Source organism: Callithrix jacchus, chromosome 14, assembly GCF_049354715.1.
Source record: "Callithrix jacchus isolate 240 chromosome 14, calJac240_pri, whole genome shotgun sequence".
Taxonomy (NCBI): Eukaryota; Metazoa; Chordata; class Mammalia; order Primates; family Cebidae; genus Callithrix; species Callithrix jacchus.
This window is the reverse complement of record NC_133515.1, coordinates 4204608-4227927: the sequence shown is the minus strand read 5'-3', so window position 1 is coordinate 4227927 and position 23320 is coordinate 4204608.

The following is a 23320-nucleotide window of genomic DNA, read 5'->3' as shown; positions in this document are numbered from 1 at the left end:
CCTAGATTTGCATTACCTGGATTTGTCTTTCCTTGGGTTGCGTTGCTGGATTTGTCTTGCTTGGGTTTTCCTTGCCTTACCTTACCTTGTCTAGATTTGCCTGGCCTAGATTTGCCTTGCTTTTCTTGCCTTGCCTGAATTTGCCTTGCCTTTCCTGGATTTGCCTTGTATGGAATTGCCTTTCATTTTCTTGCCTGGATTTCTTTTGGCTTGCCCTGTCTGGCCTAGATTTGCATTGCCTAGATTTGCCTTGCCTTGCCTGGATTTCTTTTCCCTGGATTTGCCTTGTCTTGCAATGCCTTGCCTGGAATTAACTTCCTTGGATTTGCTTAGCCTTGCTTTACCTTGCCTGAATTTGCCTTACCTTGCCTTGATTTGACTGCATATGCATTGCCTGGATTTGCCTTTTCTTGCCTTGCCTGGATTTGGCTTGCCTTGCCTGGATTTGGCTTGCCTTGACTTGCCAAAATTTGCCTTGCTTGTATTTGCCTTGCTTTGCATAACCTGAATGTGCCTTCTCTTTCTTTATCTGGATTTACCTTGTTTAAATTTGCCTTCCCTTGACTAGCCTGGATTTGCCTTACATGGACTTGCATTGCATGTATTTGATTTGCCTTGTTTTGCCTAAAATTTCCTTGCCTGAATTTGCCTTACCTTACCTGAATTTGCCTTGCCTTGGCTGAATTTGCATTGCCTGAATTTGCCGTGCCTTGCCGTGCCTGGATTTTCCTTGTCTGGATTTGCCTTGATTTGCCTTGCCTTGCCTGAATTTTTTCTAGCCTTGCCTTACCTTGTTTTGCCTTGCCTTGATTTGCCTTGCCTGGATTTGCCTTGCCTCAATTTGCCTTGCCTTGCCTTGTCTTGCATGGATTTGCCTTGCCTTGCATCACCTAAATTTGCATTTCCTTGCCTTGCCTGGATTTGCCTTGCCTTCTTTTGCCTTGCCTGGATATGCCTTGCGTTGCCTTGCCAGTATTTGCCTTGCCTTGATTTGACTTCCCTTGCCTTGTCTAAATTTGCCTTGCCTAGCCTTGACTTGTCTGAATTTGCCTTGCCTTGCCTTGCCTGGATTTGGCTTTCCTGGATTTACCTTGCTTTGCCTTGCCTTGCCTCAATTTGCCTTGCCTTGCCTTTCCTACGTTTGTTTTGCCTGAATTTACCTTGCCTTGCTTCACCTTGCCTTGCCTTGTCTGGATTGACTTTTCTTGCCCTGCCTGGATTTGGCTTGCCTTGATTTGCATTTCCTTACATTGCCTGGATTTGCCATGTCTGGATTTGCCTTGCCTTGTCTTGCCCGTATTTGCCTTCCCTTGCCTGAATTTGTTTTTCCCTGCCTTGTCTGAATTTCCCTTCTTTTGCCTAGTTTGGATTTGCATTGTTTGGATTTGCCTTTCCTTTCGTTGCCTGGATTTGCATTGCCTGGATCTGGCTTTCCTTGCCTTGCCTTTCCTGGATTTGCTTTATCTGGATTTACATTGCTTTGCTTTGCCTGGATTTGCCTTTCATGAATATGCCTTGCCTTGCTTTCCCTTGCCTGAATTTTCCAAGCCTTGCATTGCTTTTCCTGTATATTCGTTGCCCTACCTTGCCTGGATTTGCCTTTCCTTGCCTTGTCTGGAATTGCCTTGCATTACCTTGCCTGGATTTGCATTGTCTGGATTTTTTTTTGGCCTTGCCATGCCTGGCCTGGATTTGCCTTGCTGAAACTTGCCTTATCTTGCCTTGCCTGAATTTGCCTTGCCTGGATTTGATTTGTCCTTCATTGCTTTTCCTGGATATGCCTTGTGTGGAATTGAATTGCCTTGCATTACTTTGCCTTAATCTGCCTTGACTTGTCTTGTTTGCCTGGATTTGCCTTGCATTGCCTTGCCAGTATTTGCTTCGCCTGGATTTGCCTCGCCTTGCTTTGCCTGAATTTGCCTTTTCTTGCCTGAATTTCCCTTGCCTGGATTTGCCTTGCCTTTCCTTGCCTGGGTTTGCCTTACTTGGATTTGCCTTGCCTTGCCAGAATTTTCCTTGCCTTGATTAGCCTTGCCTTGCCTCGGCTTGCCTTAATTTGCTTTGTCTTGCCATGCCTTGACTGATTTCTTTTGCCTTGCCTTGCCTGGATTTGCTGCGCCTGCATTTGCCTTGCCTTGCATTGCCTGAATTTCTCTTGCCTGGATTAGCCTTTTTTTGCTTTGCCTAGATTTTACTTGCCTAGATTTACCTTGTCTAGATTTGCCTTTCCTTGACATTCCTGGATTTTCCTTGTCTGAATTTTTCTTGCCTTGCCTGGATTTGATTTGCCTTGCTTTTTCTGTATTTGCCTTGCATAGATTTGAATTACATTGCATTACTTTGCCTTAATTTGCCTTTCCTTGTCTTGCCTGGCCCGGATTTGCCTCGCCTGGTTTCATCGTGCCTTGCCTGGTCTTGCCTGGATTTGCATTGCCAGGATTTGCCTTTTTTCCATGGCTTGCCTGGATATTCCTTGCCTGAATGTGCTTTGCTTTGCCTTGCCTTGCTTTCCCTGAATTTCCCTTGCCTGTATTTGCCTTGCTTTGATTTGCCTTTCATGTACTTGCCTTGCCTTGTCTTGTCTTGCCTTGCATGGATTTGACTTGCCTGAATTTGCATTGCCTTCACATGACTTGCCTGCATTTGCCTTACCTCGAATTGCCTTGACTTGCCTTGCCTTGCCTTGCCTTCATTTGACTTGCCTGGATTTTCCTTTCCCTGTCTGGCCTGGATTTTCCTTGCCTTGCCTTTCCTAGCCTGAGTTTGCCTTGCCTGCATTTGCCTTGCCTGGATTTGACTTTTTTGCCTTGCCTGGATTTGCCTTCTTTGGGATTGCCTTGGCTTACTTTGTCTGGATTTGGATTGCCTGGATTTGCCTTGCCTGGCCTTGCCTGGATTTGCCTTGCCTGGATTTGCCTTCTTTGGGATTGCGTTGGCTTAATTTGTCTGGATTTGGATTGCCTGGATTTGCCTTGCCTGGCCTTGCCTGGATTTTCCTTGACTGGATTTGCCTTGTCTTGCCTTGCCTTGCCTGGATCTGCTTTGCCTGCATTTGCCTTGGCTTGCATTGCCCTGACTGGAGTTTCCTTGTTTTGCCTTGCCTTGCCTGGATATGCCTTGCCGGCTTTTGCATTGCCTTGCCTTGACTTGTTTTTCATTGGCTGGATTTCCCTTCGCTGGATTTGCCTTGCTTTGCCATGCCTTGCCTTTATTAGCCTTCCCTGGATTACCTTGCCCTTGCTTTGCCTTGCTTGGATTTGCCTTACCATTCCCTGTTTTGCCTGGAATTGCCTTTCCTTTTCTTGCCAGACTTTCCCTTGCCTTGCTTTGCCTTGCCTTGCCTTGCCAGGATTTGCCTGGCCTGTATTTTCCTTGCCTTTCATTGCATGGATTTATCTTGCCTGGATTTGCTTTTCTTGACTTGCCTAGATTTGCCTTGTCTAAATTTGCCTTGACTTGATTTTCCTGGATTTTCCTTGCATGGATTTTCCTTGCCTTGCTTGCCTTGCCTAAATTTGCCTTGCCTGGATTTGCCTTACCTTGCCTGGATTTGCGTGGCCTGGATTTGTCTTGCCTTGCCTTGCTTTGCCTGGATTTGCCTTGCCTTGCATTTCCTGGATTATCCTTGCCTGGATTGGCCTTGCCTTGCCTTGCTTGCCATGCCTTTCCTGAATTTGTCTTGCCTGGGTTTGCCTTGCCTTGCTGTACCTGAATTTGCCTTGCCTTGCCTGGATTTGCTTTTCCTTGACTTGTCTTGATTTTCCTTGCCTTGCCTGGATTTGCTTTGCTTTGCCTTGCCTAGATTTGCCTTTTCTTTCCTTGCCTGGATTTCCCTTGCCTTGCCTTGCCTGCATTTGCGTTGTCTGGATTTGCCTTTCCTTTCCTTGTGTTGCCTGGATTTGTCTTGCCTGAATTTTCCTGGCCTTGCCTTGCCTTGCTTTTCTTAGATTTGCCTTGACTGAATTTGCATTGCTTTGCCTTGCATGACCTAAATTGGCCTTCCTGCATTTGCCTTGCCTTGCCTTTCCTTGGCCGTATTTGCCTTGCCTTGCCATGTTTTACCTATATTTGCCTTGCCTGGATTTTAGTTACCTTGTCTTGCCTTGCATGGAGGTAACTTGCCTGAATTTGTATTGCCTTCACATGACTTGCCCGGATTTGCCTTCCCTGTATTTGCCTTCCCTTGCTTTGCCTAGCCTGGATTTGACTTGCCTTAATTTGGCTTGCCTTGCCTTGTGTTTCCTGGATTTGCTTTGCCTGGATTTGACTTTTTTGCTTTGCCTGAATTTGCCTTGTCTGGAATTGCCTTGCCTTACGTTGCCTGGATTTGCCTTGCCTTGTCATGATTTTCTTGGAGCTGCTTTGCCTGGATTTGCCTTTCCTGGACTTGCGTGGATTTTCCTTGCCTGAATTTGCCTTCACTGGATTTGCCTTGCCTTGTCATTCTTTGCTTTGAGCAGTCTTGCCAGGATTTGCCTTACCTGGCCCTGCCTGGATTATCCTTTCATGAATTTGCCTTGCCTTGACTTGCATTGCCTGGATTTGCCTTGCCTTGCCATTCCTTCCTTGAAGCTGCCTTGCCTGGAATTGAATGGCCTGGCCTTGCCTGATTTTTCCTTGCCTGGATTTGCCTTGACTTTTTTGTCTTGCCTTGATTTGCCATGTTTTGCCATGCCTTTCCTGTATTTGCCTTGCCTTGATTTACCTTTCATTTCCTTGCTTTGCCTGGATTTGCCTTGCCTTATGGTGCCTAAATTTGTCTTGCCTCAATTTGCCTTGCCTCAATTTGCCTTGCCTTTCCTTGCCTGGATTGGCTTGACTGGATTTGCTTTTCCTTGCTTAGCTTGGATTTTCCTTGTCTGATTTTGCTTTGCCTGTCTTGCCTGGGTTTGTGCTGCTTTGTCTTGTTTTGCCGGGATTTGCCTTACCTGGATTTGCATTGTCTTGCCCTGCCTGGATTTGCATTGCATGGATTTGAATTTCTTTCCCTTGCCTCGATTTGCCTTACCTTGCGTTACCTGAATGTGACTTGTTGGGATTTGTTTTGCCTTGCCTTGCTCTCCTGGATTAGACCTACCTGAATTTGACTTTCCTTGACTTGCATGTATTTCCCTTGCCTTGTATTCCCTTCCCTTGCCTAGATTTGCCTTGCCTTCTCTTTCCTTGCAGGGATTTGACTTGCATGAATTTGCATTGCCTTCATGTGCCTTGCCTAGATTTGCCGTTCCTGTATTTGCATTGCCTTACTTAATTTTGCCGGGATTTGACTTGCCTGGATTTGCCTTGCCTTGCCTGCCCTTTCCTGGATTTGGTTTTCCTGGATTTGCCTTGCCTTGCCTTGCCTTGACTTGCCTTGATTTTCCTTGCCTGGATTTTCCTTGCCTTCCCTTGCCTTGCCTAGGTTTGCCTTACCTTGCCTTGCCTTGTCTTTCCTTGCCTAGATATGCCTCGCCTGGATTTGCCTTGCCTTGCCTTGCTTGGATTTGCGTTGTCTGGAATTCCCTTACCTAGGCTTGCCTAAATTTGCCTTGCCTAAATTTGCCTTGCCTTTCCTTAACTTTCCTGGATTTGTCTTGCCTGGATTTACCTTGCCTTACCCTGCCTTGCCTTGCCTGGATTTGTTTTGCCTTCCCTTGTCTTAAATAGATTTGCCTTGCATTGCCTTACCTTGCCTGGATATGCCTTTTCTGGATTTGCCTTGACTTGTTTTGCCTTGCTTGGATTTTCCTTGTCTGGATTTATCTTGCCGTGCCTTGCCTGAATTTGTCTGGCCTGGATTTGCCTTGCCTCGCCTTGCTTTGCCTGATTTTGCCTTGCCTTGGCTGGATTTACCTTTCCTGAATTTGCCTTGACTTGCCTTGCCTGGATTTGACTTTGTTGGATTTGCCTTGCCTGGATTTGACGTTCCTGGATTTGCCTTGCCTAGATATGCCTTTCCTTTTCTTGCCTGGATTTGCCTTGCCTTAGTTTGCCTTGCCTAAATATTCCTTGCCTTGCCTTTCCTTACCTTGACTGGATGTGCCTTGCCTGGATTTTACTTCCCTTGCTTATCCTGGATTTGCCTTGCCTTGCCTGAATTTGCCTTGCCTTGCCTGGATTTGCGTTGCCTGGATTTACCTTTCCTTTCATTTCCTGGATTTGCTTTGCCTGAATTTGCCTTGACTTGCCTTGCCAGGAATTGACTTGCTTTGCCTTTCTTTGCCTGAGTTTGCCTTGCTTGGATTTGCCTTGACATGCCTCACTTTGCCTAAATTTGCATTGCCTTGATTTGCCTTGCCTTGCCTACACTTGCCTGATTTTCCCTTACCTGGATTTGACTTCCTTGCCTTGCCTTGCCTGGATTTGCAATTCCTAAATTTGCCTTGCTTTTCATTGACGTGCCTTTGCTTTGCCTGGGTTTGCATTGCCTGGATTTGCCTTGCATTGCATTGCATGGATTTGCATTCTCTTGCCTTGCCTGAATTTGTTTTGTCTGGAATTACCTTGCATTGCCTTGAATGGATTTGCATTGTCTAAATTTTCCTTCACTTTCTATCCCTTTTCTGTATTTGCCTTGCCTAGATTTGCCTTTTTTTGCATTGCCTTGATTTGTCTTGCCTGGATTCGCCTAGCGTTGCCTTGCCTCAATTTGCCTTTTCTTGACTTCCCTGAATTTGCCTTGTCTGAAATTATCGTGCATTGTCTTGCCTAAGTTTGCCTTGCCCGAATTTGTCTTGCCTTTCCTTGCCTTGCCTAGATATGCCTTGCCTGCCTTGCCGTGCCTTGATTTTCCTTTTCTTGCCTTGCCTGGATTTGCCTTGCATTGCCTTACCTGGTTTTGACATGCTTGGATTTGCCTCTCCTTGCCTAGCCTTGATTTACCTTTTCTTACCTTGCCTGGTTTTGCCTTGCCTTGCCTTGCCTTGCCTGGATTTGCCTTTCCTTGCCTTACTGGATTTGCCTTGCCTGGATTTGCCTTGCCTGGATTTGCCTGGACTTGCCTTGTTTTGCCTGGACTTGCCTTGTTTTGCCTAGACTTGCCTTACCTGAATTTGCTTTGCATTGTGTAGCCAAAATTTGCCTTGCCTGGATTGCCTTTTATTTTTCTGTCCTGGATTTGCTTTGCTTGCCTTGCCTTGCCTTGCCTGGATCTGTCCTGCCTTGCCTTGCATTGATTTGCCTTTCCTTGCCTAGCCTGAATTTGCCTTTTCTGGATTTTCCTTGTCTGGATTTGCCATGCTTTGCCTTGTCTGGATTTGCATTGTCCGTATTTGCCTTGCCTTGACATGCCTTGCCTGGATTTGCCTTACCTGGATTTGCCTGGCCTTGTTTTGCCTGGATTTACCTTGCCTGGATTTTCCTTGCCTTGCTTTGCCTTGCCTAAATTTGTCTTGCCTTGCCTGAATTTGGCTTGCCTGGATTTGCCTTGTCTGGATTTGCCGTGCCATGCTTTGCTTGCCTGATTTTGCCTTTCCTTTCCATGCCTTTCCTTGCCTTGCGTGGTTTTGTGTTGCCTGCCTATGCCTTGCATTGCATGAATTATTCTAGCCTGGATTTGCCTTGCCTTGCTTTACATGGAGTTTTCTTGTCTAGATTTGCCTCGCCTTGACTTGCCTGAATTTGCCTTGCCTGGATTTGCATTGCCTGAATTTGCTTTGCCTTGTTTTGCCTGTATTTGCCTTGAGTTGATTTGCCTTGCCTTGAATTGCCTTGCCTTTATTTGCCTTGCCTTGTCTTGCCTTGCCTTGATTTACCATGCCTTGCATTGTCTTGACTGGTTTTGCCTTCCCTCTCCTTGCCTTGCCTGGATTTGCCTTGCCAGGTTATGCCTTGCCTTCCCTTTCCTTGCCTGGATTTGCCTGGCATTTCCTTGCCAGGATTTGCTTTGCTTTGATATGCCTTGCCTTGCCAGGCTTGAATTTGCCTTGCCTGGATTTGTGTTGCCAGGATTTGCCTTGACTTGTTTGCCTTGCCTTGCTTGCCTTGCCTCGACTGAATTTGGCTTGCCTGGATTTGCCTTGCCTTGCATTGTTTTGTTTGAATTAGCCTTGTTTGGATTTGTCTTGCTTTGCCTTGCATTGCCTTGACTGGATTTGTTTCTCCTGAATTGGCCTTGCCTTGCCTCGCCTTGCCATAACTTACTGGATTTGCCTTGTTTTACCGTGCCTTGCCTTGCCTGGATTTGTCTTGCCTGGATTTTCCTTTTCTTGCCCTGCCTGGATTTGCCTTGCCTGAATTTGCAATTCCTTGCATTGTCTGCATTTGCCTTGCCTTACCTTGTTTTGCCTGGATTTTCCCTACCTGGATTTGTCTTGCCTTGTTTTGCCTCGATTTACCTTGCCAGGATTTGCTTTACCTTGCTTTGCCTTGCCTGAATTTGCCTTGCCTTGTTGTGCCTGGATTAACCTTGCCTGGATTTGCCTTAACTCGCTTTGAATTGGCTGAATTTGCCTTGTCTTTCCTGAATTTGCCTTGCCTGGATTAGCCTTGCCTTTCCTTGACTAGATTTGCCTTGCCTTACCTTGTCTTGCCTGAATTTCTTTTGCCTCACCTGAGTTTGCCTTGTCTTGCCTTGCCTTGCCTGGATTTGCCTTGCTTTGTTTTGCCTTAACTGAATTTGCCTTGCCTTGCCTTGTCTTGCTTGGATTTGCCTTGCCTGGATTTGCCATTTCTTGGCTTGCCTGGATTTGCCTTCCCACAATTTCCCTTGCCTTTCCGTGCATTACCTGAATTTGCCTTGAATGGATTTGCAGTGTTTTGCTTTGCCTTGCCTGAATTTGACTTGTTTTGCCTTACCTTGCCTGAATTTGGCTTGCCTGCAAAAGCCTTGCCTTGCCTGTTTTTTCCTAGCCTAGATTTGCCTAACCTTGCCTTGCCCTACCTGGAAATGACTAGTCTGGATTTGCTTTGCCTTTTTTGCCGCGTCTGGATTTGTTTTGCCTGGATTTCTCTTGCCTTGCCTTGTCTTTTGTGGATTTGCCTTTCCTAGATTGGCCTTGCCTTGGCTTGCCAATATTTGCCTTTCCTTGCCCTGTCTGGATTTGCCTTGACTGGATTTGCCTTGCTTTACCTTTCCTGGATGTATATTTCGTTTCCTTGCCTGAATTTGACTTCTCTGGCATTGCCGTGAATTGCCTTGCTTAAATTTGCATTGCCTGAATTTTCATTATTTTGCCATGCCTTCCTTGGATTTGCCTTGCCTTGCCTTGCCTTGCCGGGATTTGCCTGTCCTTTTCTTGCCTGGATTTTTCTTCTCTCGAATTGCCTTGCATTGCCTTGCCTGTATTTGCATTGCCTGGATTTGCCTTGCCCTGACTTGCCTTTCCTGGAGTTTTCTTGCCTGGATTTGCCTTGCTTTGCCTTTCCTTGACTTGACTGGATTTGCATGGCCTGGATTTGATTAAGCTTCCCTTGCCTTGCCTTGCCATGCCTTGCCTGTATTTGCCTTATTTTGCCTTGTTTTATCTGGATTTGCCTTTTTTGCCTTGCCTGGATTTGTCTTGCCTTGAATTACCTTGCCTTCTCTTGCGTTGCCTGGATTTATTTTGCCCGGACTTTCCTTGTCTTGTCTTGACTTGCATTGCCTAAATTTGCCTTGACTTGCCTTGACTGGATGTGTTTTTTCTTGCCTATCCTGGATTTGCCTTGCCTGAATTTGCCTTGCCTACGTGTTCCTTGCGTTTCTTTGCCTAGATTTACCTTGCCTAGGTGTGCTTTGTTTTGCCTTGCCTTTCATGGATTTGTCTTGCCTGGATTTGCCTTGCCTTTCCTTTCCTTGACTTGCCAGGGTTTAACTTGCCTGTATTTGCCTTGCCTTCCCTTTCCTTGTCTAAATATGCCTTGTCTTTCCTTGCGTGGATATGCCTTGCCTGGATTTGCTTTGCCTTGCCTTGCCTTTCTTCAATTAGCCTTGCCTGTATTTGCCTTGCCTTGCCTGGATTTGCATTGCAGGAATTTGCCTTGCCTTGCCTCGCCTTGCCATGCCTTGCCTGTATTTGCCTTGCCTATATTTGCCTTCCCTTTATTTGCCTTGCCTAGCCTGGATTTGCCTTGCCTGGATTTTCCTTTCTTTGCCCTGTCTTGATTTGCCATGCCTGAATTTGCAATACTTTGCATTGCCTGGATTTACCTTGTATTGATTTGCCTTGCCCTGCTATGCCTGGCTTTGCCTTGCCTGGATTTGTCTTGTTTTGCCTTGTTTTTTCTGGACTTACCTTACCTGGATTTGCCTTGGATTGTTTTGCCTAAATTTGCCTTGCTTGGATTTGCATTTTTTCTCTGTCCTGTATTTGACTTGCCTCGACTTGCCTGGATTTGCCTTGTCTGGATTTGCCTTTCCTTGCCTTGTCTGGATTTGAATTGTCTAGATTTGCTTTGCCTGGATTTCCCTTACCTGGATTTGTCTTGCCTTGTTTTGCCTGGATTTACCTTGCCTGAATTTGCCTTACCTTGCTTTGCCTTGCCAGAATTTGCCTTACCTTTCCTGAATATGCCTTGCCTGGATTTGCCTTGACTGGATTTGCCTTGCCTTACCTGAATTTGCCTTGCCTTGCCTGGATTTGCCATGCCTGGATTTCTTTGCCTTGCCTAGCCTTGACTGGATTTGCCTTGAATGGATTTGCCTTGCCTGGATTTGCCTTGCCTGGATTTCACATGCCTATTTATGCATTGCCTGGATTTTCATTGCCTTGATTTGCCTTGCTTTGTCTGGATTTGCCTTGCTTGTATTTGCCTTGCATTGCCTTGCCTTGCCTGAATTTGCCTTGCCTTGCCTTACCTTGCCTGAATATGCTTTGCCTGCATATGCCTTGCCTTGCCTGTTTTGTCCTAGCCTGTATTTGCCTTGCCTTACCTGTATTTGACTTGCCTTTCCTAGATTTGCCTTGCCTTTACTTGCAGTGCCTGGATTTACTATTCCTGGATTTCTCTTGCCTTGCCTTGCCTTTCCTGGATTTGCTTTTCCTGGATTGGCCATACCTTGCCATACCTGGAAGTACCTTGCTTAGAAATGCCTGGAAATGCCTTGTCTAAATCTGCTTTACCTGGAATTCCCTGGTTTTGCCTTGCCAGGGATTGCCTTGCATGAATTTGCCTGTCCTGGATTTGACTGGCATTGCCTTACCTAAAATTATTTTGACTTGAATTGCATGGAATTGCCTAGTCTCATATTACCTTGCCTCAAGTTGCCTGGAATTTTCTTACCTGAAATTTTTCTGCCTGGTATTGCCCAGAATTGCCTTGCCTAGAATTGCCTTCTATATAATTGCCTTGCTGGAATGGCCTTTCCTGGAATTGCCTGGAATTTCTCTACCTGAAAGTACCTTGCCTAGAAATTGCTTGAATTGCCTTGCCTGAAACTGCCTTGCCTGAAGTTGCCTGGATTTGCATTGCCAGGAATTGTCTTTCCTGGAATGGTTTGAAATTGCCTTGCCTGGAATTGCCTTGCCTATAATTTTCTGGAGTTGCCTTGCTTGGAATTGCCGTGCCTGGAATTGCCGGAAATTACCTTGCCTAGATTCGCCTTGCCTTGTATTTTCTAAAGTTACCTTGTTTTAAATTGCCTTGATTTAAATAGCCTTGAACAGCCTTGCCTGAAATTTTCTCGCTTGGAATTGCTTGAAGTTGTATTGGCTCCACTTGCCTTGGCTGGAGTTGCGTGGAATTGCCTGGCCTAAACTTTTCTTGCCTGTTATTCCCTGAAATGTTCTTGATTCTAGTTCCATTTCCAGAAATTTCCTGGAGTTATTTTATCTGGAATTGCCTTGCAAGATATTGCCTGGAATTTCCTTGACTGCAATGGCCTTTTCTAAAATTGCCTCGAATTGCCTTGTTTGGAATTGCCTGAAATTTCCTTACCTGGGATTGCATTGCCTGTAATTGTATGGAGTTGCTTTGCCTTGAATTTCCTTGCCTGGAGAATTCTTGAATTGCCTTGCCTTTAATTGTTTTGCCTGAATATGCCTTGCCTGGACTTGCCTTGTCTGGAAATGCCTAAAGTTGCATTGCCTGGATTTTCGTGCCTAGCATTCCATGAAATAGACTTGTCTGAAATTGCCTTGAATTGCCTTGCCTGGGATTGCCCTGCCTGGAATTTTCCTGTTTCTTTGTTGAAAATTTCCTTGATAGAAATTGGCTGGAAAAGCAATGCCTGAAATTGCCTTGATTGGAATTGCCTGAAGTTGCCTTGGCTGGAGATGCTTGGGATTGACCTACCTGGAGTTTTTCTTTTCTGGAATTTCCTGGAAGTATTTCGAATCAAATTTCCTTGCCAGGAACAGCCTGTAGATGCATTGTCTGGAATGGCCTTTCCTGAAATTGCCTAATTTTTTTTTTTTGGAATTTCAATTACTGCAATTGCCTGGAACTGTTTTGCCTTACGTTGTGTTTCGTGGATTTGCCTTGCCTTGAATTGCCTGGTTTTGATTTTCTTGAAATTTTTTTATTTGGACATGCGTGGAATGACCTAGCCAGGAATTCTGTTCTCTGACATTGCCCGTTATGTCTTTCCCTGGAATTGTGTTGCCTCGAACTAGCTGGAATTGCCTAGGCTTGAGTTGCTTAGAAATGCCTTGCCTAAAATTCCTTGCCTTGAATTGTCTGGAATTTCCTTATATCGAATCTCTTTGTCTGAAATTGCCTTGCCTGAAATGTCCTGGAATTGCCTTGGCTGGAATTGCCTGCAATTGCCATGTCTGGAATTGCTTTGCATTGGATGGCCTAAAATACCCTTTTCTGGAATTGCATTGCTTGTAATTGCCTGAAATTGCCTTGCCTGGAATTGCCTTCTTTAAAATTGCCTTTTTGAAATTGCCATACCTGGAAGTGCCTTGCTTAGGAATGCCTGGAAATGCCTTGTCTAAATCTGCTTTTCCTGAAATTGCCCGGATTTGCCTTGCCAAATATTGCCTTGCATGAAATTGTCTGTCCTGGAGTTGACTGGCATTGCCTTCCCTAAAATTATTTTGACTTGAATTGCATAAAATTGCCTTGCCTAAAATTACCTTGCCTCGAGTTGCCTGAAATTTTCTATTCTAAAATTGTTTTGCTTGGTATTGCCTGGAATTGTCTTGCCATGAATTGCCTTCTATATAATTGCTTTGCTGGAATGGCCTTTTCTGGAATTGCCTGTAATTGCTCTACCTGAAAGTGCCTTGCCTAGAAATTGCCGGAATTGCCTTGCCTGAAACTACCTTGACTGAAGTTGCCTGGATTTGTTTTGCCAGGAATTGTCTTGCCTGGAATTGTTTGAAATTGCCTTGCCTGGAATTGCCTTGCCTATAATTCTCTGGAGTTGCCTTGCCTGGAATTGCCGTGCCTGGACTTGCCTGAAATTGCCTTTCCTAGAGTCGCCTTGCCTTTTATTTCCAAAAGTTACCTTGCTTTAAATTGCCTTGATTTAAATGGCTTTGAAAAGCCTTGCCTGAAATTTCCTCACTTGGAATGGCCTGAAGTTATATTGGCTCGAATTGCATTGGCTGGAGTTGCCTGGAATTGCCCTGCATAAACTTTTCTTTCTGTTACTCCCTGAAACATTCTATATTCTAGTTCCATTTTCAGGAATTTCCTAAAGTTGCCTATCTGGAATTGCCTTGCCTAATATTGCCTTCAATTTTCTTGACTGCAATTGCCTTTTCTGGAATTGCCTGGAAATCCCTTGATTGGAATTACCTGAAATTTCCTTACCTGGGATTGCATTGCCTGTAATTGTGTGGAGTTGCTTTGCCTTGAATTGCCTTACCTGGAGTGTCCTGGAATTGCCTTTCCTGGAATTGTTCTGCCTGAATATGCCTTGCCTGGAATTGTCTTGCCTAGAAAGGCCTAAAGTTGCATTGCCTGGATTTGCCTGCCTGACATTCCAGGAAATAGCCTCTTCTGGAATTGCCTGTTTTGAAATAGTCTTGAATTGCCTTGCCTGAAATCACGCTTCCTGAAATTTTCTTATTTTCTTGTTTAAAATTGCCTTGATTGAAATTGCCTGGAGAAGCCTGGCCTGAAATTGCCATGATTGGAATTTCCTGAAGTTGCTTTGGCTGGAGATGCCTAAAATCGCCCTGCCTAGAGTTTTTTTACCTAGAATTTCCAGAAAGTTTTTCGACTCGAATTTTCTTGCCCGGAATTGCCTGCATTTCATGGTCTGTAATTGCCTTTTCTGAAATTTCGTAATAATTTTTTTTCGTAATTTCAGTTCCTGCAATTGCCTGGATTTGTTTTGCCTAACAATGTGTTTCCTGGATTTTCCTTTCCTGGATTTGCCTGCTGTTGAATTTCCAGAAATTTTCATATTTTGAAATGCGTGGAAGGACCTAGCCAGGAAGTCTGTTCTTTGGAATTGCTCATAACTTCTTTGCCTTGAATTTTCTTGCCTCGAAAAGGCTGGAATTGCCTTGGCTGGAGTTGCTTTGAAATGCCTTTCCTAAAATATCTGGCCTGGAATCGTCTGGAATTTCCTAATATCGAATCTCTTTGCCTGGAATTGCCTTAAATTGCCTTGCCTGGAATATCCTTGAATTGCCATGGCTGGATTTGCATGCAATTGCCATATCTGGAATTGCTTTGCCTTGTATTGCCTAAAATAACCGTTACTGGAATTGCATTGCGTGTAATTGCCTGAAACTCCCTTTCCTGTAATTGCCTTGTTTATAATTGCCTTGCTGAAATTGCCTTTCCTGGAATAGCCTGGAATTGCCTTGCCTGGAATCGCCTTGCCTTGTGTTTTCTAAAGTTTCCTTGTTTAAAGTAGCATGGATTAAAATGGCCTTGAAAAGCCTTGCCTGTAATTTCCTTGCTTGGAATTGCCTGAAGTTGTACTGGCTCGAATTTCCTTGGCTGGAGTTTTCTGGAATTACCCTGCCTTAACTTTCCTTGCCTGTTATTCCCTGAAATGTTCTTGATTCTAGTTTTATTTCCAGGAATTTCCTGGAGTTGCCTTATCTGGAATTGCCTTGTGTGATGTTGCCTGAAATTGCCTTGACTGCAATGGCCTTTCCTGGTATTTTCTTGTTTGAAATTGCCTGAAATTTCCTTACCTGGGATTGCATTGCCTGTAATTGTGTGGAGTTGCTTTGCCTTGAATTTTTTTGCCTGGAGTATCCTGGAATTGCCTAGCCAGGAATTGTTTTGCCTAGCCAGGAATTGTTTTGCCTGGATATGCCTTGCCTGGAATTGCCTTGCCTGGAAATGCCTAAAGTTGCATTGCCTGGATTTGCCTGCCTGACATCCCATGAAATAGCCTCTTCTGGAATTGCCTTGTCTGAAATTGCCTTGAATTGCCTTGCCTGGGATCGCCCTGCCTGGAATATTCTTGTTTCCTTGTTGAAAATTGCATTGATTAAAATTGCGTGAAAATGCCTTCCCTGAAATTGTCTTGATTTGAATTGCCTGAAGGTGCCTTGGCTGGAGTTGCCTGGAATTGCCTTGCTTAAAGTTTCCTTACCTGGAATTTTCTGGAAGTTTTTTGACTCGAATTTTTTTGCCTGTAATTTCCTGTAGTTGCATTGCCTGCAATTGCCTATTCTGAAATTGCCTAAAAATTATTTTCTGGGATTTCATTTCCTGTAATTGCCTGAAATTGTTTTGCCTAACATTGTGTTTCCTGGATTTGCCTTGCTGGAATTGCCTGCTGTTGACTTTCCAGAAATTTTTTTATTTGGACACGCGTGGAATGACCTAGCCAGGAATTGTGTTTTCTGGAATAGTCCGTAACTTCCTTTCCTGGAATTGTCTTCCCTCGAACTGGATGGAATTGCCCGGCTGGAGTTTCTTGGAAATGTTCTGCCTAAAATTTCTTGCCTGGAATTGTCTAGAATTTTTTTATATCGAATCTCTTTGCCTGGAATTGCCTGAAATTGCCTTGCCTGGAATATTCAGAAATTTCTTTGGTGGAATTGCCTTCATTTGCCATGTCTGGAATTGCTTTGCCTTGGATTGCCTAAAATACCCGTTCCTGGAATTGCATTGCCTGTAAATGCCTGAAATTGCCTTTCCTGGAATTGCCTATTTTATAATTGCCTTGCTGAAATTGCCTTTTTTGGAATTGCCTGGAATTGCCATACCTGGAAGTGCCTTGCTTAGGAATGCCTAGAAATGCCTTGTCTAAATCTGCTTTTCTTGGAATTCCCTGGATTTTTCTTGCCAGAAATATTCTTGCATGAATTTGCCTGTCCTGGGTTGACTGGCATTGCCTTACCTAAAATTATTTGACTTGAATTGCATGGAATTGCCTTTCCTAAAATTACCTTGCCTCGAGTTGTCTGGAATTTTCTTACCTGAAATTTTTTTGCTTGGTATTGCCCGGAATTGCCTTGCCTGGTATTGCCTTCTATATAATTGCCTTGCTGGAATGGCCTTTCCTGGAATTGCCTGGAATTGCTCTACTTTAAAGTGCCTTGCCTAGAAATTTATGGAATTGCCTTGCCTGAAACTGCCTTGCCTGAAGTTGCCTGGATTTGCCTTGCCACGAATTGTCTTCCCTGGAATTATTTGAAATTGCCTTGCCTGGAATTGCCTTGCCTATAATTCTCTGGAGTTGCCTTGCCTGGAATTGCCGTGCCTGGAATTGCCTGAAATTTCCTTGCCTAGAGTCGACTTGCCTTATATTACTTAAAGTTACCTTGTTTTAAATTGCCTTGATTTAAATGGCTTTGAAAAGCCTTGCCTGAAATTTCCTCGCTTGGAATTGCCTGAAGTTATATTGGCTCGAATCGCATTGGCTGGAGTTGCCTGGAATTGCCCTGCATGAACTTTTCTTTCTGTTACTCCCTGAAATGTTCTATATTCTAGTTCCATTTTCAGGAATTTCCTGGAGTTGCCTTATCTGGAATTGCCTTGCCTATAATTCTCTGGAGTTGCCTTGCCTGGAATTGCCGTGCCTGGAATTGCCTGAAATTTCCTTGCCTAGAGTCGACTTGCCTTATATTACTTAAAGTTACCTTGTTTTAAATTTCCTTGATTTAAATGGCTTTGAAAAGCCTTGCCTGAAATTTCCTCGCTTGGAATTGCCTGAAGTTATATTGGCTCGAATTGCATTGGCTGGAGTTGCCTGGAATTGCCCTGCATGAACTTTTCTTTCTGTTACTCCCTGAAATGTTCTATATTCTAGTTCCATTTTCAGGAATTTCCTGGAGTTGCCTTATCTGGAATTGCCTTGCCTAAAATTGCCTGCAATTTCCTTGACTTCAATGGCCTTTTCTGGAATTGCCTGGAAATACCTTGATTGGAATTGCCTGAAATTTTCTGACCTGGGATTGCATTGCCTGTAATTGTGTGGAGTTGCTTGCCTTGAATTGCCTTGCCTGGAGTATCCTGGAATTGCCTTTCCTGGAATTGTTCTGCCTGGATATGTCTTGCCTGGAACTGTCTTGCCTGGAAATGCCTAAAGTTGCATTGCCTAAATTTGTTTGCCTGACATTTCATGAAATACCCACTTCTGAAATTGCCTTGCCTGAAATCGCCCTTTTTGAAATTTTCTTATTTTCTTTGTTTAAAATTGCCTTGATTGAAATTGCCTGGAAAAGCCTTGCCTGAAATTGCGATGATTGGAATTTCCTGAAGCTGCCTTTGCTGGAGATGCCTGGGATCGCCCTGCCTGGAGTTTCCTTACCTGTAATTTCCTGGCAGTTTTTCGACTTGAATTTTCTTGCCTGGAATTGCCTGTAGTATTGCAGTCTGCAATTGCCTTTCCTTAAATTTTGTAATAATTTTTTTGGAATTTTATTTCCTGTAATTGCCTAACATTGTGTTTCCTGGATTTGCCTGGGGTGAAATTGCCTGATGTAGACATTTTAGAAATTTTTTATTTGGATATGCATTACATTTCACAAATCCTGGCCTAGCCAGGAATTGTGTTCTCTGGAATTGCCCGTAACTTCCTTGCCTGGAATTGTATTTTCTCTAACTTGCTGGAATTGCCTTGGATGGAGTTGCTTCGAAATGCCTAGCCTAAAATTTCTTGCCTGGAATTGTCTGGAATTTTCTTATATTGAATCTCTTTGCCTGGAATTGCCTGACATTGTTTTGCCTGGAATCGCCTTGCCTTGTATTTCCTAGAGTTTCCTTGTTTAAAATTGCATTGACTAAAATGGTCTTGAAAAGCTTTGCCTAAAATTTCCTCGCCTGGAATTGCCTGAAGTTGTATTGGCTCGAATTGCCTTGGCTGGAGTTGCCTGGAAGTGCTCTACCTAAATTTTTTGCCTGTTATTCCCTGAAATGTTCTTGATTCTAATTTTATTTCCAGGAATTTCCTGGAGTGGCCTTATCTTGAATTGCCTTGCCTGGCATTTCCTTGAATTTTCTTGACTGCAATGGCCTTTTGTGGATTTACCTGGAATTGCCTTGTTTGGAATTGCCTGAAATTTTTTTACCTGAGATTGCATTGCCTGTAATTGTGTGGAATTGCTTTGCCTTGAATTGCCTTGCCTGGAGTATCCTGGAATTGCCTTCCCTGGAATTGTTTTGCCTGGATATGCCTTGCCTGGAATTGCCTTGTCTGGAAATGCCTAAAGTTGCATTGCCTGGATTTGCCTGCCTGACATTCCATGAAATCGCCTCTTCTGGAATTCCTTGTCTCAAATTGCCTTGATTTGCCTTGCCTGGGATCACCCTGCCTGGAATTTTCTTGTTTCCTTGTTTAAAATTGCTGTGACTAAAATTGCCTGGAAAAGCCTTGCCTGACATTGCCTTGATTGGAATTGCCTGAAATTGCCTTGGCTGCAGTTGCCTATAATTGCCCTGCCTGGGGTTTCCTTACCTTAAATTTCCTGGAAGTTTTCCGACTCAAAATTTTTGCCTGGAATTTCCTGTAGTTGTGTTGTCTGTAATAGCCTTTCCTGAAATTGCCTAAATATTTTTTTTCGGAATTTCATTTTCTATAATTGCCTGGAAATTTTTTGCCAAACATTGGGTTTTCTGGATTTTCCTTGCCTGGATTTTCCTGCTGTTGACTTTCCAGAAATTTTCATATTTTGACATGCGTGAAAGGACATAGCCAGGAAGTGTTTTCTTTGGAATTTCCCATAACTTTTTTGCCTTGAATTGTCTTGCCTCAAACTGTCTGAAATTGCCTTGGCCAGAGTTGCTTCAAATGCCTTGCCTAAAATTTCTTGCCTGGAATTGTCTGGAATTTTTTAATATCGAATCTCCTTGCCTGGAATTGCCTGAAATTGCCTTGCCTGGAATATCCTTGAATTGCCATGGCTGGATTTGCATGCAATTGCCATGTCTGGAATTGCTTTGCCTTTTATTGCCTAAAATAACCATTCCTGGAATTTCATTCCATGTAATTGCCTGAAATTGCCTTTCCTGAAATTGCCTTTTTTATAATTGCCTTGCTGAAATTGCCTTTCCTGGAATTTCCATACCCGGAAGTGCCTTGCGTAGAAATGCCTGGAAATGCCTTGTCTAAATCTGTTTTTCCTGGAATTCCCTGGATTTGCCTTGCCAGGAATTGCCTTGCATGAAATTGCCTGTCCTGGAGTTGACTGGCATTGTCTTACCTAAAATTATATTGACTTGAATTGCATGGAATTACCTTGCCTAAAATACCCTTGCCTCGAGTTGCCTGGAATTTTCTCACTTGAAATTCCATTCCCTGGTATTGCCCAGAAGCGCCTTTCCTGGAATTGCCTTCTATGTAATTGCCTTGCTGGAATGGCCTTTTTTGGAATTTTATGGAATTGCTCTACCTGAAAGTGCCTTGCCAACAGATTGCTTGAATGGCCTTGCCTGAAACTGCCTTGTCTGAATTTGCCTGGATCTGTCTTGCCAGGAGTTGTCTTGCCTGGAATTGTTTGAAATTACCTTCCCTGGAATTGCCTTGCCTATAATTATCTGGAGTTGCCTGCCGGGAATTGCCTTGCCTTGAATTGCCTGAAATTAGCTAGCCTGGAATCGGTTTTTCTTGTATTTCCTACAGTTTCCTTGTTTAAGATTGCCTTGAATCTTAAACAAGGAAAATTGCCTAGAATTGTATTGCATAACATTGTGTTCCCTGTATTTGCCTTGCCTGGAATTGCCTGCTGTTGACTTTCCAGAAATTTGTTTATTTTGTCATGCGTGGAATGACCTAGCCAGAAATTGTGTTCTCTGGAATTGTTCGTAACTTGCTTTCCTGGAATTGTCTTGCATCGAACTGGCTGGAATTGCCTTGGCTGGAGTTGCTTGGAAATGCGTTGCCTAAAATGTCTTGCCTGGAATTGTCTGGAATTTTCTTATATCGAATCTCTTTGCCTGGAATTGCCTGAAATTGCCTTGCCTGGAATATCCTGGAATTGCCTTGGCTGGAATTGCCTGCAGTTGCCATGTCTGGAATGGCTTTTCCTTGGATTACCTAATTACCAATCCCGGGATTGCATTGTATGTAATTGCCTGAAATTGCCTTGCCAGGAATTGCCTTCTTTATCATTGCCTCGCTGAAATTGCCTTTCATGAAATTGCCTGGAATTGCCATACCTGGAAGAGCCTTTCTTAGAAATGCCTGGAAATGTTTTGTATAAATCTGCTTTTCCTAGAATTCACTGGATTTGTCTTGCCAGGAATTGCCTTGCATAAAATTGCCTGTCCGGGAGTTGACTGGAATTGCCTTACCTATAATAATTTTGTCTTGAATTGCATGGAATTGCCTTGCCTAACCTTACCTTGCTCGAGTTGCCTGGAATTTTCTTAGCTGAAATTGTTTGGCCTGGTATTGGCCGGAATTGCCTTGCCTGGAATTTCCTTCTCTATAATTGTTTTGCTGGAATGGCCTCTTTTTGAATTGCCTGAAATTGCTCTACCTGATAGTATTTTGCCTAGAAATTGCTGGAATTGAATTGCCTGCAACTGCCTTGCCTGAAGTTGCCCGGATTTACCTTGCCAGAAATTGTCTTGCCCGGAATTGCCTGAAATTTCCTTGCCTGGATTGGCTTTGCCTTTTATTTTCTAGAGTTTTCTTGTTTAAAATTGCCTTGATTAAAATGGCCTTGAAAAGCTTGCCTGAAATTTCCTCGCTTGGAATTGCCTGAAGTTGTGTTGGCTCTAATTGTATTGGCAGGAGTTGCCTAGAATTTCCCTGCCTAATCTTTTCTTGCCTGTTATTCCCTGAAATGTTCTTGAACCTAGTTCCATTTCCAGGAATTTCCTGGAGTTGCCTTATCTGGAATTGCCGTGCCTGATATTGCCTGCAATTTCCTTGACTGCAATGGCCTTTTCTGGAATTGCCTTGTTTGGAATTGCCTGAAATTTCCTTAGCTGTGATTGCATTGCCTGTAATTGTGTGGAGTTGCTCGGCCTTGAATTGCCTTGGCTGGAGTATCCTGGAATTGCCTAGCCTGGAATTGTTTTGCCTGGATATGCCTTGCCTGGAATTGCCTTGCCTGAAAGTGCCTAAAGTTGCATTGCCTAGATTTGCCTGCCTGACATTCCATGAGATAGCCTCTTCTGGAATTGTATTGTCTGAAATTGCCTTGAATTGCCTTGCCTGGGATCGCCCTGCCTGGAATTTTCTTGTTTCACTTTTTAAAATTGCCTTGAGTGAAATTGCATGGAAAAGCCTTGCCTGGAATTGCCTTAATTGGCATTGCCTGAAGTTGCCTTGGCTGGAGTTGCCTGGAAATGCCCTGCCTGGAGTTTCCTTTCCTGGAATTCCCTGGAAGTTTTTAGACGCGAATTTTCTTGCCTGGAATTTCCTGCAGTTGCGTTGTCTGTAATTGCCTTTCCTGAAACTGCCTAAAAGTTTTCTTTTGGAATTTCACTTACTGTAATTGCCTGGAATTGTTTTGCCTAACATTGTGTTTCCTGGATTTGCCTTGTCTGGAATTGCCTGCTGTTGACTTTCCAGAAATTTTTTTATTTGGGCATGCGTGGAATGACCTAGCCAGAAATTGTGTTCTCTGGAATTGCCCGTAACTTCCTTGCCTGGAATTGTCTTGCTTCGAACTGGCTGGACTTGCCTTGGCTGGAGTTGCTTGGAAATGCGTTGCCTAAATGTTCTTGCCTGGAATTGTCTGGAATATTTTTATATCGAATCTCTTTGCCTGGAATTGCCTGAAATTGCCTTGCCTGGAATATTCTGGAATTGCCTTTGCTGGAATTGCCTGCAGTTGCCATGTCTGGAATGGCTTTGCCTTGGATTGCCTAATTACCGATCCTGGGATTGCATTGCAGGTAATTGCCTAAAATTGCCTTGCCTGTAATTGCCTTCTTTATAATTGCCTTGCTGAAATTGCCTTTCATGGAATTGCCTGGAATTGCCATACCTAGAAGGGCCTTGATTAGAAATGCCTGGAAATGTTTTGTATAAATCTGCTTTTCCTGGAATTCACTGGATTTGCCTTGCCAGGAATTGCCTTGCATGAAATTGCCTGTCCTGCAGTTGACTGGCATTGCCTTACCTAAAATTATTCTGACTTGAATTGCAGGGGATTGCCTTGCCTAAAATTACCTTGCCTCGAGTTGCCTGGAATTTTTTTTTTCTGAAATTGTTTTGCCTGCTATTGCCTGGAATTGCCTTGCTTGGAATTCTCTTCTGTATAATTACCTTGCTGTACTGGCCTTTCGGGGAATTGCCTGGAATTGCTCTACCTGAAATTGCCTTGCCTAGAAATTGCTGGAATTGCATTGCATGACACTGCCTTGCCTGAATTCGCCTGGATTTGCCTTTCCCGGAATTGTCTTTTCTTTAATTGTTTGAAATTGCCTTGCCTGGAAATGGCTTGCCTATAATTTTCTGGTGTTGCCTTTCCTGGAATTGCCTTGCCTGGAATTGCCTGAAATTGCCTCGACTAGAATCGCCTTGCCTTGTGTTCTCTATAGTTTTTTTGTTTAAAATTGCCTTGATTAAAATTGCTTTGAAAAGCCTTGCCTGAAATTTCCTCGCTTGGAATTGCCTGAAGTTGTATTGGCTCAAATTGCCTTGGCTAGAGTTGCCTGGAATTGCCCTGCCTGGAATGGCCTTAACTATTTTTGCCTTCTCTGAAATTGCTTACCTTGGAAGTGTGTAGCCTGGAATTGCCTTGCTTAGACTTGCCTTGTTGAAATTCCATTGCCTGGAATTGCCTGTACTAAAATTACTCATCTTGGATTTGCCTGGTATGTCCTTTCCTGGAATTGTCTTGCCAAGGCTGCCTTACCTGAAATTCCCTGGAATTGACTAGCTAAAACTTTTGTCAAGAATTGCCTTGTTTGCAGTTGCCTTTCCAGGAATTTTTTTTTCTGCAATTGACTGAAATTCCGTTTGATGGAATTGCCTTCGCTGAAATTAACTCCCCTGAAATTGCCTTGCCTGCCTTTTCTGTTAAAATGCGTTGCCTGGATTTGAACTGCTGGAAATCGCCTGAAATTGTCTTGCGTGTAAATGCCTTTCCAGGAG